The sequence below is a fragment of the Ambystoma mexicanum genome, chromosome 2q (genome assembly GCF_040938575.1).
Source record: "Ambystoma mexicanum isolate Mex_15411 chromosome 2q, UKY_AmexF1_1, whole genome shotgun sequence".
Lineage (NCBI taxonomy): Eukaryota > Metazoa > Chordata > Amphibia > Caudata > Ambystomatidae > Ambystoma > Ambystoma mexicanum.
In genome coordinates, this window is record NC_090924.1 from 506,222,582 (window position 1) to 506,237,333 (window position 14,752).

The window sequence follows — 14,752 nt, forward strand, 5'->3', positions numbered from 1 at the left end:
CATGCTAAGTCTCCTTCTTTGCCACCGCTGCCTTGAGTATGGACCCCCTCACTTGCTTATTAGAGAGTACGGCCAAGATTGCACTCAGCCTTCCCACCCAGTGACCCATAGACCTTATATATTGATATAGGTGGGAGAGAGAACGGGAGCTCCCAGCATCTGAAGAAGTCCTTGATGCAGCGTCTGAGCTCACAGCCATCCACCTGGGAAGGCAAGCCCAGGACTTGCATATCAGCATCCCCTGATCTGTCCGCGTGGCGCTCTGAGTGTAGGTCGGCTTCCAGAATATGCCAGGCTGCGCGGTGCTGAAACCTATTCATACTTGCGTAGTTCTCTCTCCAAGAACATGTATAACAAAAATTAAAGACGCACACTGCAAAGGTGAGACAAAGGAATGGTTGCACTCTTGGACTAGTGGCATTTGTACATCTCTGAGCATCGGTGTCAAAAGGACGCCTGGAGCATTTATCACCCTGCTGAATCAACTAAATACTAAATATCCGAGGAGCTGCCGTCAATGCCAGTAAATTGTCAGAAACCACAGGGGACGGGGGCAGCGTGGGATACAATCTAGGGAAGCCCAGCCTCAGACATTCACACTCTACTCCAAGACTGATATCCCCAATATTCTCAGGTCAAGTGAAGATCAAACACCTCCAAAATATTAGAGGAGGGGAGGAACACAAATCTTAAATAGGGCAAACAAATATTGGGGTCCTTTCTGGTGGTCTTTCATTGGATTCCACTGGTTCCAAATAAAGGGTTGCTGAAGACCTTATGTGATATGACAAATGCTTGGTTATCTGTCTTTTTGTAACTTAATGTAGCTCCACTGATCAATTGCAAGGAGATTCAAAGACAGTGGCGGACACTGTTGCATATTTTAAAGATGGCATGATGGGGAGGTCTAGACTACCTTTGCCTGGCAGTATGGAGTGTGAGCAACAGGGGCACCACATTGCATGTACACGCATAGCGATTGGCCACCCTGCGCCAGAAAGCTCAGGGTGGTGTAATGTCCCTTTGCCACATAGGTAGAATTCCTGGGCCTGCCCTGGCCTTTAGAAAGATGGCTGATGACCTGCAGATACTTTGACGGTAACTTGCTTGCCACCGCTATTGAAGGGTGTCACAGTACTGTGCCTGGTACAGACAAAGCGAAGCGTGTCCCCCACCCAAATGGTTTCTGTCTCTACACATTCCCAGAATGCTTCTCTGACCCTTTTTTGCCATCCAGTGGCGCCAATGTCATGCTCCATTGGCTCCGGAGGCCATTACGTGAGTTTTTGCTGTGGTGCCAGATAACATGGCTTGTGTATGTCTGTTCTATTTACAATCCAGTCGGCATGCTGCACGGGCCACATACCTTTGCTGCACTATAGCCAGGGGAGTTGCTAGGTCTGGAAAAGACCCGCGGCTAAGCTGAGCTGATGTCAGAACTGTTGGGACTGGGGGCTAGCTAGTCTTTTGGCTGTAGCTCCTGAGATTCTATCCGGGGCTACAGCCAAAAGATCAGGGGTTATAGCCCCCTTAGCCCCCCCCTAGCAACGCCCCTGACTATAGCCCTCCCCTTCCCCTCCACTAGAGCAAAGACACAAGTTTAGCAGGCGATTGCAGACTGGACAGAATGAAACAGCCAGGGTCACAGCAGAGGTTCCACTCTCGGGGTCCACCCCAAAGGCCTACTGCCGAATGCACAAACATACTAGCGGGATCGCGCTGGGAACCCCTGATCGCGCGTGTGCATGAGTGTTTGTGGGTGTGCGCGTGCGTGCATGGATGGATGGTATCAGGGTCTTTCAACCTTTTCAAGTGAAAGGGGTCTTGAGTGTGGTGGGGTCCCAGGAACTGCCCCCATATTGCTAGTCAGCAGCCTAATAACACAGCGATGTGCTCCTTTATAAATTACTTAGCTATGGAGCTTACAGTGTGCGCTTTGGGGTGCTCGCCTTACAAGTGCGTTTGCTGAAGCCCGTCGGGCCATCACTTTCATTGGGGAAAACAGACGTGTTATCACTGCGTTACCTTTCAACACTGGTTCCCCCACATCAGCCACTCGCTTACAAAGAAGGATTCATAGCCTGATTCATAGCTATTCAGTGGGCATTCAGTGTTTCAGCTCCGTGCTGGCCTGCCTTCTCGTGATAATTGGCAGCTATTAACTTTTCTATCTCCATTTTAAAGTATAAGCCTCTTCCCCTCCAATGGGCGCCTCAGACTAATTTTTGCTCTACGCAAGTGGGTCCCCCATCCATCATGTTGAAATGCACCCCCACACATCTGTTACTATCCTGCACTGCAGTGTGACTGCTGTTTGTTTTCTATGCCTTGGTGGTGCAGCCTCCCGAGACCCCGCTTCCCAGAGCATTGTAAATACATTAACAGCCTTCGGTCAGAGGTGGCTCATTATGTAAGGCCCCGGCTTCTTCTTCACAGCACTTAACCTTTAGCAGCCAATCCGACTCAGTAATTCCACGATGATACATAAGGCGAGTAGCCAGTGTGAAGGGGTTCACTGCCACATGCCACTGTTGCAGGAATTCCTCCTACACTTGAAAAGCGGTCCTGTGCCAGCCGAGACTGCCTAACGTTACTGGCCAGTCTGTTTGCTTACTCGATCACATCTCTATAGCGGGGCATCCCATTGCTGCGCCTCCCCCCCACACTAGACTCCCCGTCTTGCATGCCACATTCATACCTCCCCCCAGATGACTTTTCCCAGAATAAAAGACCAAACACGTTTTCAAGATGGAAATCACAATGCCACAGCAAGCTTTATTTGCATAAATCAAGGAGTTATCTTACAGGCGATCCGTGTATCCACCACACTGCAGGTTCTTCTATGCCGGGTGTGGTTTCTAAGTACAAACCCCCACCATCCGTGTCCGGAGGACCCTTCCGGTGGAGCCCGGCCCTCCTTACCGGTTTCTCTCTACCCATGGCCATTCTTTGTTTACGTTTTGACTTATTCCCAGTACACATTCCCCCAACACTTTTTCCGGTATCCTTATTCCCAGTATACATTTCTATCTCACAGACACTTTCTCCGGTGTCCTTAATCACCTTCATTCCATTCCCCTTGTTCTCTCTCTCCTTTATCCATCTTCAGAGATCTTACCCCGGTCTACCCCGTTCCGTTTTTATCCCTTGCCCTTACACTTCCATCCCCGAGGCGCACTCCTCCTCCCCCTTCTGGTTCTCTTCTCTTTCGCCTGCCCCCCCCCTTGCCTCCATGCTCTGTTCCCTGTAATCCATGCATCCGCCTCACTGGCCTCCCTGTTATGTTCTCTCTATTCACCAAGTAATCCAGTCTCTTCCCCCCCCCCAGCCTTGCGCTTACTCCCCCCATAGCTCTTGGACCTTTGCCCCCCTCATCCCCCTTGTCAGCCCCTGAGCCCTTCTCCGTCCCCACATACCCTTCCCTTAGGTATTTTCCTACAATTATCCCTTTGCCTACTTGTTTCGTTTCCAACCTTACTGTGCCACCTTCTTCTTGTTTCCCCCGACTTCCCTTCTTGCCCTTTACATTTTCTTCATTCTCCTTTTAATAACCCCCACCCCGCATTTTGGGTTGGAATGCCTTCCAAGCCCCCTAACCCCTCCCCTTCTTCCCAGGGCCTCCCCTGAGGCTACTACTCCTGGGCGCCGTAGATTCTAAGCTGTTGGCTGAGCAGCCGCTGCCAGTGCTTTTGCTAAAGGTATCGACATGTAACTCAGCTGAGCGACCTGCAACATAAAACAGACATGTTAAAGTTAGCTGTCAAAAACCCTGGAATTGGGCGGGAGGGTGAGAATTCTGTTCTGCTGCTGGGAAGGAAGACGGGAACTGAGAGAGAAGGCCACGCACATGGAGGCCTTTATAGGCCCAACTCTCCCTCGGTCCCACACCCCCTCCCGCTTTCGGCATCGTCCCAGCTCTACTTCCAGCCCAGACCTCTCTTTGGCCTGCCCACTGTTCCGTGTGGGGTAGGCTGGCCAGAAGCCCCCACTAAGGGCCGGCACCCGCCATGGCCTCCTCTGTTGATGAGTTTGCCCACCATAGCGGGGGCATCCCATTGCTGTGCCTCCCCCCCACACTAGACTCCCCGTCTTGCATGCCACATTCATGCACCCACCCACCCCGGGATGACTTTTCCCAGAATAAAAGACCAAACACGTTTTCAAGATGGAAATCACAATGCCATAGCAAGCTTTATTTGCATAAAGTCAAGGAGTTTTCTTACAGGCGATCCGTGTATCCACCACACTGCAGGTTCTTCTATGCCGGGTGTGGTTTCTTAAGTACACCCCCTCAAATCCCCACTGTCTGTGTCCGGAGGACCCTTCCGGGTGAGCCCGGCCCTCCTTACTGGTTTCTCTCTACCCATGGCCATTCTTTGTTTATGTTTTGACTTATTCCCAGTACACATTCCCCCAACACTTTTTCCGGTGTCCTTATTCACAGTACACGTTTCTATCTCACAGACACTTTCTTGAGTGTCCTTAATCATAGTCACGTTTCTACTCTGCTCTGTGCTCCCGTCCCCTTTTCTGTACCAACTCTTCCTCTGTTACGTTCCTCTGCCCTACTTCTACCTGCCCAACCAACTATCTAATTCTAGCACTAAGTGATCCCAGCCTCATTTCTATCTCCCATTTCCTGTCTCGGTGTGCTCCGATTCACCTTCATTCCATTCCCCTTGTTCTCTCTCCCCTTTATCCATCTTCATAGATCTTACCCCGGTCTACCCCCCGTTCCGTTTATCCCTTGCCCTTACACTTCCATCTCCGAGGCGCACTCCTCCTCCCCCTTCCGGTTCTCTTCTCATTTCGCCCAACCCCCCCCCCCTTGCCTCCATTCTCTGTTCCCTGTAATCCATGCACCCGCCCCCCCGCTGGCCTCCCTGTAATGTTCTCTCTATTCCCCAAGTAATCCAGTCTCTTCCCCTCCAGCCTTGCGCTTACTCCCCCGTACCCCTTGGACCTTCCCCCCTGATATCCCTTGTCAGCCCCCGAGCCCTTCGCCGTCCCCACTTACCCTTCCCTTAGGTATTTTCCTTCAGTTCTCCCTTCCCCTACTTGTTTCCTAACCAACCTTACTGTGCCACCTTCTTCTTGTTCCCCCCGACTTCCCTTCTTGTCCTTTTCATTTTCTTCATTCTCCTCTGTTCCCACCCCCCCCCCCCACACCCCTGCAATTTTGGGTTGGAATGCCTTCCAAGCCCCCTAACCGCTCCCCTTCTTCCCAGGGCCTCCCCTGAGTCTATTACCCCTGGGCGCCGTAGATTCTAAGCTGTTGGGTGAGCAGCCCCCTACGGGTCTGCCAGTGCTTTCTAGTGGATCGACCTGTGACTCCGCCAAGACTCTCTGCTGGTTGCCGGCGGCAGAGAGTTCCCCCCAGAGAACAGGTCGTAGCTCCTCCCGAGGATCCGAAACTGCCCCCATAGCCCACGTTCATCCTGCTCCAACACTCACATTCACAAGCCCCCTTTTTTTCTTTCTTTTTTTTCTCTCATATCTATTTATTTGTGTCCATACAGCTAACCTTTTACATTTTCCAGGCTCACCCATGGCTCGAATGTTGGAGTAGATTTTAAGAATGGCAAGAAGCATTTACAAAAGTTTGAAACTTTGTTTAACACTTACTTTATTTGCCGTAAATATCAAATACAAGTTGCACTGTGCATGGCTGGCCTCTGGGGTCTTTTTGGGCCCCCCCACCCCTGGTGCCCGAGATAAGTGTTCTGTTATTCTTTAAGGTATATTGTCCAGTTGGCTGATTGTGTGATTTGTATTTGAGAGTCGCTGTGCAACTAGTGGGGTTCTCTTACATGTGCCCTTCTATCCCCCCCAACGGCTCATAAGGTGCATGATGCCCTTCCTTCTCCTCCATCAGTGAGTTCCCCGCCCCCTCTCCACTACTACCTGGGGTTTGCCTGACCTTGGTTGCGACACTTAAAATTAAGCCCTTTGTGGTGTACATTGCAAATAGAGCGAGCTGTCTCCGACTGTAAACCGTGTTACCTTAGTCTTATTGGCCAGGCATGCAAATTATTAGCACCATTGACCCCCCCGAAACCCAAGTTTTATAAAATACATGCCCGGTGCCTCAATTCATATATTCCATTGTCTACTTTCCAACTTCACTTACCTCCGATTGTCCCCCTCATCCTATGTTCCCCCATCATGAAACCCGATGCAACATGGGGGGCCATGCTCGGCCCGGCCTATAGGGCAATGCCCGAGCCAGGCTCATTGCCATAGTTAATTTCACAATCTGATGTATCAAGGCTTGTGAGAATGTCTGTTCTGTCATGTTACCTCCCTGCCTAACGGTGCTATGAAACACGGTGTGTATAAGCGCATTCAATCATTCCGTTGTGCTGCCGGGAAGGAAGGCGGGGACCGAGAGAGAAGGCCATGTGCATGGAGGCCTTTATAGGCCCAACTCTCTCTGTCCCACGCCCCCTCTGCCTTCCGGTGTCGTCCCGGCTCTACTTCCGGCCCAGCCCTCTCTTTGGCCCGTGTGGGGTAGACTGGCCAGAAGCCCCCAATAAGGGGCGGCGCCCGCCATGGCCTCCTCTGTTGACGCGTTCGACCGCCATATGACTTGGTCGACTTCCACGCATTGTTTTTGCGGCAAAACTGAAAATATGACTTTCATTCAGCAAGTAAGCTCGGTTGGTTAATGCACTGACTGCACTCAACTTGCTCATGGCTCAAATGTATAAATGGCCAACTCGCACCTTTGGTAAAATAAACACTTTGCGGTTTTGGTGAGCTAATTCCTTATACAAGTGGCCTTGTGCGGTCTGGTTTTGGCTCTAGGAAAGCAGAGATGCGGTCACCTGGGGTTTCAAGAGGGGGTATTAATGGGTGGGTTTTAGTGATGGAGACGCTCCTCCATGCCCCTGAGCGGACCCTGAGAGGAGAGGGAGGTGAGCAAGTGATGAAGATTAGGAAAGCTTGGGAGCTTGCAGCAAGGAGCACACACATATTGACGGCGAATGTCTTGGTTACGTCTGAAACAGTGTCCAGACACCAGGAACGGTGCGTGAAAGGGCAACCAATGGAGTGCAAGCAAAAAGGGGAAAGGGGGCGTGTGCGGAAGTAGGAGAGCTTGAATGTGTTGCACACAAGTTTCAGCTGATGAATCATGGAACTGGTAAAGATAGCGCTGGTCTTGACGAACTGTGCCACACACATCTGTCGAATGGCTTCGGAGAAGATATACATGCTGACTCTCGAAGAAAACGTGCACAAAAGCTGAATTTCCTTCATTCTGAAGATTCGTAAACTGCCTTGGCACATCTTAAGAAATGGCTTCCGTGTTAAATGTGGCGTTGCACCGGTTCTGTTCATTGCACGTCTGAGTGACCCGGCTTCAGAGGTGCTGCATTGCTGCGGTTTCCAGCAGACGCCATTACGGTCGCTGTTAGTGTTGACGTATGCGAGGGCGTGGAACTCCTAGGTGTCATGCAGGAAGTGGAAGAGCCCGGCACTCAAGGCGCCAAAATCTGGGAAATGGGAGGGAAGGGGGCGCCTTCAAAAGGTCACATAGCAACCGAGGAATCGAATTGGCTGACCCCGGAGGATGCGGGGAAGCACAGGGAAAGACACAGGGAGGAGGAGAGCGCACTCCACGCATTCTTGGTGCATACATGCCAACATTTTGCCACAGCTGGGAGGGAGATTTTGTGTCAGAAATCGGGAGAAGGGAATGTTCCCATTGGATTGAATTGAGGTTACAAATATTTTAGGAGGGAGAAAGTAAAAATGTGCAACATTTTAGATGAAAAAATCGGGAGTCTCCCACTCAAATCGGGAGGGTTGGCATGTATGTTGGCGAGACCTCATCTGCAGCTTTGTGTTAAGGTCTGGATCGAGCCACATTCCCCATATTGGAATGATAGACTGGATAGCCGAGATGGCCTGCTGAAATGGCATACATCTCTGTTCTCACCCGCTTTTGGCGGGTGTCACCCGCCTTGCAAAGGGCTGACTCACCCGCCAAGTCTCCTGCACGCCCATTCATTCCAATGGGCGTCTCACCCGCCAGAAACAAAAACGGGTGATTTCACCCGCCTTTGCGAGACAAATGTTTGAGAGCTATGAAATGGTGCGTGCTTTCACGCAACAAACCCTAGGACGAGGGGCGCAATGGCATGTGGACCCTGGAGGACGTGATGTGTGAAGGGACCGGAAGAGGCACATTTACAGCATAGAGCAGGGGCAAGGGTCTGACAGGAATGGAACGCATGGGCGTCCGGAGGAAGGAGAGACGGTGGGCGGCAAGGGTCATATTTAAATACATGTTGTTCTCGAAAGTGTAGCAAATGAAGAGAACAGTCTTTGAATGGAAGTGCTAAAAAAACCCAGGTAAATACATCCAAGACATGTGGCATTAATCAGGGGTAAAAATACCAATCAATGTTGGGTAGAAGAAATTTAGCACAGGTGGATTTGGCAGTTTTGTGAAATTGCGAATTTGAGAAATGTCTCCCCCTCAATGCTTTGATGAAGTCGCCAAGAAGGAAACATCATCATGTCTTCTGCCCCGGAAAAGATGTTGCGTGGAAGTCTCCCATGGCTTCAGATTGGTCGTGGAACACGTGTTCATGTTCATGTGTGTGGCTATGGGGATAATAGCGAGTGGCTATGGGAATAGAGGTGAGAGGCTATGGGGATAAAAGCGAGTGGCTATGGAAATAAAGGTGAGTGGCTATGGGAAGGTAGTCACAATTATGCCAACCATGCCCAAGGGAGGGTGTCCTCTTTGCATATGTGTGGTTCCATTGACAGAAGTGTTTCAGCGAGATCCTTGGGCGTAAGCAGAGTGAAGGTGAACAATTCTTTTGTTATGTGGCATGGCATTGAGAGTGGGGGGGTGACCATTTTTGCAGTATCAAACTATTGTATGTTCTCTCTCTGGTTGATGAAAAAGTGGTTAATAGTTCTGCATTTTTCTGTAGACTCAGGGATTACAGGGTCGGCCTGTGGGTTTGAGAAGTGTTTGATTGACATGATTACAGATTTACCCCTGTTGGCAGACACCAAGGTACTTGTGACTAATATGTGGTTTGGGCTTTGATGGTGAGAGACCAGCGCATAATACGCAAGGACTTGAGGATGAGCTGATCCCTGTTCCCCTGTGCTTTACACCAACATTTTTTCAAGTGACCGGTTGGTGGTCTTATTGTTGGTTAGTTTTTCTGTGAACCAGGCGGTGGAGGGTTTAACCCTGATGCAACATGCTTTCAAGAGGGCACCGGTGTCACCCAGTTCTGTTATGGTTTGGTTCAGAGTTAAAACAAGAGAATCAGCGTAGCTGGTGGTGGGAATGGTTAGAGTTGCACGTTTGTGTTCTAGTACATCTAAGGGGATGTTTTTAAAGGAAGGACTCAAAGACGTGATGTGTTCACCTGTCACTTTTTGGACATGATGCTATATGTAAGGATGAAGGGGATTGTGTTCTGGTCTGTGCAGTCAAGTAGGGTCATATTGAGAAGTGTCATGGGTTACTAAGAAGACAAGATTAAGTAGTATCCCTCCGATTGGGTGGGATTTGTTCTATGTTCAGGGAATCCAGGGGGTGGAGGAGAGTGTCACTCGTGCTTATAGCAGCTTGGGTCCCTGGCAGACTGAATTCACCAAGGAAGATGTTTGTTTAATTGGTAATTGAGCCTGTGGTTAGGAGGTAGGAAACGTTATTGAAGAATGACCCACATCAATAGATCAGCTAGAATGTGGAGGTCTGTTTTTGTGATAGTGGAAGGTGGTATGATAGAAGCTCTTATCTGCACATGGTATACGTCCATTCTGATTTCTGTATGTCTGCCACGTCCCCATACCTTATCTGAGCAGTCAACCTGTTGGTTGGATGTTGTACCTGGGTGGAATGAGGATATCAGAGACATGGGTAGAAGCGGGGGAAGAGCCAGGTTCCCATGATAAAAATGGGCGAGCACAGACAGCTGAGTGGGCATTAATGAGCATTAGATTGTGAAGGTGATGGGGTGGAGGAGATGGCGTGTTAGTGAGGGAGATTTGGGTGAGGTTGAGAGGATTTTAGGCACTTTGGTGCAGTGAGTTTTTTTGAGCCCATACTAATAATAATAATAATAATAATTTTGCATTTATATAGCACTGCTTATTATTACCCATGGTGTCTGGTGCTCATTTATCAACCTCTGAAAGAATGAAAGGCTGAATTCGGCCCTGCCGGGATTCGAACCTGCATCAGCAGGATCTGCACAGGCGAGCGCTCTATTCGCTGTGCTATCTGACCGGCTCATGACCCATGTCCTCAAACGAGTGGGAAAGGACTGGAGCTGTAGGGGAACACACTGTAATGATGTCTGCATGACTTTGCAGATGCAGGGGTTCTGGCCCTTAAAGGAGCAAACAGGTGAGGCCCTTGGCTTGGTCCTTAGGAGAGGATGCCGGTGCTGAGGATGCCTATGGAGGCTGGGTATAAGGAAGAGCAAGTGGCCCCTGATTGACTGGTGGGTTAGAGGAGGCGGGCACATGACCAGGGACACTCCGCTGAGCCTGCTGGAAGAGCTTTGCAAGGGAGGGGGAAAACAAGCCCTTATGTAATCACTAATTGGTGGTATAAAGCTGAATAAGGGGGAGTCAATCACTTGTGCAAAAAAAACTAAATGAACATGAAAGTAAATGCTCAACACAATTATAACATACTCCAATGACAACAAGCAATGCCCAGACCGGCTAAAAAACAGTAGTGTGGAAGGTTGCTGAGAGCAACGCCAGTGGTTCAGATTAATTTGAAACCTTCCACCCATCGCTTTTTTGGTTTCAGTTTGTCTCCCTATGTGAGAGAGGGTATGCCCAGACGTGGGTCTCTTGCTCGCTGCGCCATAGGGAACCAAGCTGCACCTCACTGAGAAAGCCCAACAAGGCCGAAACATTTCTGGGGTTGCTTGTGTTTCCGTGCAGAGGGGACCAGGCCCAGCAGTTTGTGAAGGGCTGCTCCCATTGGTGGCAGTACCTGACTGATTTGCATATGGCTGGACCCCTTTTGCAATGGCGCAGACGGGCTAAAAAACGGTGGTGTGGAAGGTTGCCCAGAGCAATGCCAGTGGTTCAGATTAATTTAAAACCTTCCACCCATCACTTTTATGGTTTCAGTTTGTCTTCCTATGTGAGAGAGGGTATGCCCACACGTGGGTCCCTTGCTCGCTGCTCCATAGGGAACCAAGCTGCACCTTACTGAGGAGGCCCAACCAGGCTGAAACATTTCTGGGGTTGCTTGTGTTTCCGTGCAGAGGAGACCGGGCCTAGCAGTTTGGACAGAGCTGCTCCCATTGGTGGCAGTACCTGACTGATTTGCATATGGCTGGACCCCTTTTGCAATGGCGCAGACGGTCTAAAAAACGGTGGTGTGGAAGGTTTCCCAGAGCAAGGCCAGTTGTTCAGATTAATTCAAAACCTTCCACCCATCACTTTTTTTGGTTTGAGTATGCCTATGGAGGCTGGGTATAAGAAAGACAAGTGGCCCCTGATTGACTGGTGGGTTAGAGGAGGTGGGCACATGCCCAGGGACACTCCGCTGAGCCTGCTGGAAGAGCTTTGCAAGGGAGGGGGAAAACAAGCCCTTATGTAATCACTAATTGGTGGTATAAAGCTGAATAAGGGGGAGTCAATCACTGGTGCAAAAAAAATGAAATGCACATGAAAGTAAATGCTCAACACAATTATAACATACTCTAATGACAACAAGCAATACTCTAAAACTCCATATCTTACCCTAAAGTTCAAGATACACTATAAACAGCATTGTTTCTTTAGAAACCCATTAATTTACATAGAAATCATGGGCTTTCTTAAAACTCACAGGCTTAACACAAAAGCCCAGCATGTACCCTGAACTTCAGAGTTTACTTTTAAAATTTAAAAGCTACCTTTAAATCCAGGGATTTCCCCAAAAGTCTAAGTCATGCCCTAAAAAAACGAGGAGGACACAAGCTATACATTATCCCAAAAACTATAGCGCACCAACCAAAAGGCCAGTACATCAAAATCTATTATTTACACTAAAGATCTAAGATGTGTCCTAAATGTTGATGTTCAATTACCTAAACCCCTCCCTCATGCTTTCATTGAACTACAGGGCTTATCCGAAAGGTTCAGAGCACACCCTTAAAATCTTTGGCCCAACCCAACATTCTAAAGCATTTGGCAAACCTCTAGAGCTTGTTACACAACTTCAAAGAATATACTTAAATGCCAGACCTCACTCCCATGTCCAGAACATACTGCAAAACTAGAGGAATTATCTGGAACTCTGGGGCACATCCCCAAAACTCCAGTGTATATCCTAAATCCCTGGAGCTTACCCTAAAAACAAAGGGCTTCTTCTAAGTCATTGTGGCTCATCCTAACAGTATCAGCTTATCTTGTCACTTTGGAGCGTACCCCCAAACTCTAATATCCTAACAAATAGGACTTACTCTAAAAGCCAAGGGTTTAGTCCAAAACCTCCGGGCTTACCTTAATACTTTGGCGATAACCCTATATTTCAAGGGCGTATTCAAAAGTTCTGGGGATTATCCACACATTTTGGGGTATCCCTAAAAACACAGGGGGGGGTCCTAAAACTCCAGTGCTTATCCTAACACTTTATGGAATATCTTGAAGCAAAATGGCTTATCCTAACTAAACCGCTGGGGCTTATCTTTACACTGAGAGTTTATGTGAACACTCCCATTCAGGTATGTTTTCAAGATGTCAGAATTTCTTTTTTTGGGAGGGATGTGACTTTCTGCTCCGATGCTCTGTGATTGAAAAACATTGTTCTCGCCGATGCCATACACTAAAACATTCTTCACAGATGTGTCTAACATTCTCCGTGTTCATTTCACATACAATTTAAAATGCAAAAGCCATACAAAATATAGAAACAAAATTGCTGGAATTCATGAAAACACAGATGTTGCTACAGATTTCTGCATAGCGACAATGACCCATTCACAAATGTAAGCTGCTAGCACAGTAAGCACTAGCATTTTTTTATTTTTTTTATAAAAGCTGCTGGGTAGCAGATGTGATTTTCAGACCTATTCAGTTTTGTTATTATGCAAAGTGTGCCTTCCTGGTACATCTAAGAAAGGAAATTTAGAACTCAGAGGAACAATTTCCTGTAACTGCCCAGGGCCATTGTATATTAGCTCAGTAGAGGGGCTTCCACACACATGCTTATTTTGTCAAATTTGGGGTTTCACTCTAAGTAACCTAGGAAAGTCCAGACGTGGACCCCTTGCTCACTGTGCCTTAGAGAGGCTCAGCTTCACCTGTGTGTGGAGGCCCAACAAGGACGAAACAAATGTCTGGGGTTGCTGATGGAACTCTTGTTCAGAGGAGAATGCCCTAGCATTTCAGTGCTGGACTGCCCTTGTGGCTGGGACCAGACTGATATGCAAATGATTATTTCTCCTCTGTGAAGGGTGCAGTGAGATAAAACGTGGCTGTAGACCCGCCTGCATGGAAGAAATACCGCAGAACAGTGTATTTGACCCATGTTCGTTCTCAGTAGAGGTGCACCCTTACCCATCGTACACTAGCATCCGTTGTTGGTGGATTGGGGAAGTGCAAGGCATATACAGAAGTCTGAAAACAATGTCGCTGGATGTGGCCCGGGTGCAAATTAATCTAACTAGAAAATTGGAGTGAGGTAGACATGGTAATCTATCCCTTACAGACTGGCTTCCAGAACGGTGAATCAATGATCTATTTGGCATTTCTATTTGCTAGAGCTGCGTCATGAAATGTTTGCCTCTCCAAATGTGACGACTACCATTCCCATGAGCCCTACTCATCATAGTCAATGGTGAGGCCTCATGCAGGAGTCACCCAAAACATCTGGAGAGCCACAAAATGCAGGCCCTTGTGCCAGAGCAATAGTAAAATACATGATATGCAAGGCTGTGCAGTCATATGTCTGCATGCTATTGCCAAACCAGACAAGGCAACACCTTTACCACTGAAAATTGCTTGCAAGGAAATTACTGCTGTCCTGTTTCTCCATCACACGGCCATCTTAGATAGGACAAAGATTCTCCTGTTGAGGAGCATCAGGATCACAAAGGAATACTTTCAGAAAAAACAAGCAAAATGTAAAACAAATGAAAACAAGAGCCTCCTCTTCAAAGAACATCTCACCAATCTCTGATCACTCAACCCTGATTTTCCCCTCCAGGAGCTCACCCCCTATCATACTCCCCCTAGCCTCCTCTGCTGGCTCTGCAGCATACTTGCAACCCCTATGCGCAGAACATTGAAACTGGCCCTAAATTATAAATATCTATGTATTACCTTCTCAAAGCAGGCTTCTTGGATACCAAAGGTAAATAAATTGTAGAGGAGGAGCTAAGTACCCCCACCTCAACCGTCCTGCCCCTTTTACCTGTGTGTTGGAAACCAGAGTATATGACATACACAGAACAGTTGAACCAACAAAGAACAGAATATGGACTCTGTGTGGTACCAGTGAAAATAAAGACAGCAAAGAGACACCTGGAGGCAAGGTTCCCATTGAGAAAACCATACCAGCATAGAAGAAAATATGATGGACATTTGAATAAAATCCCTGAAGAAGCAGATTCAATAAATGGCAAAGAAGAATGGTAACATCACCAACCATCGCCAGCATACGTCACAGCTGACGTATATAGAAGTTGCAGAGACCAGAGAATGCTGATATTCTATAAGGCATCAAGAAAGTATCATGGATAGGTGACATCTTGGGATCGAG

General features: G+C 48.3%; 1 protein-coding gene across 6 annotated transcripts in view; it reads right to left on the reverse strand.

Moving 5' to 3' along the window:
• ELFN1 (extracellular leucine rich repeat and fibronectin type III domain containing 1) overlaps window positions 1-14,752 on the reverse strand; it is a 1,469,111-nt gene that overhangs the window by 484,848 nt on the left and 969,511 nt on the right. The window lies entirely within an intron of this gene.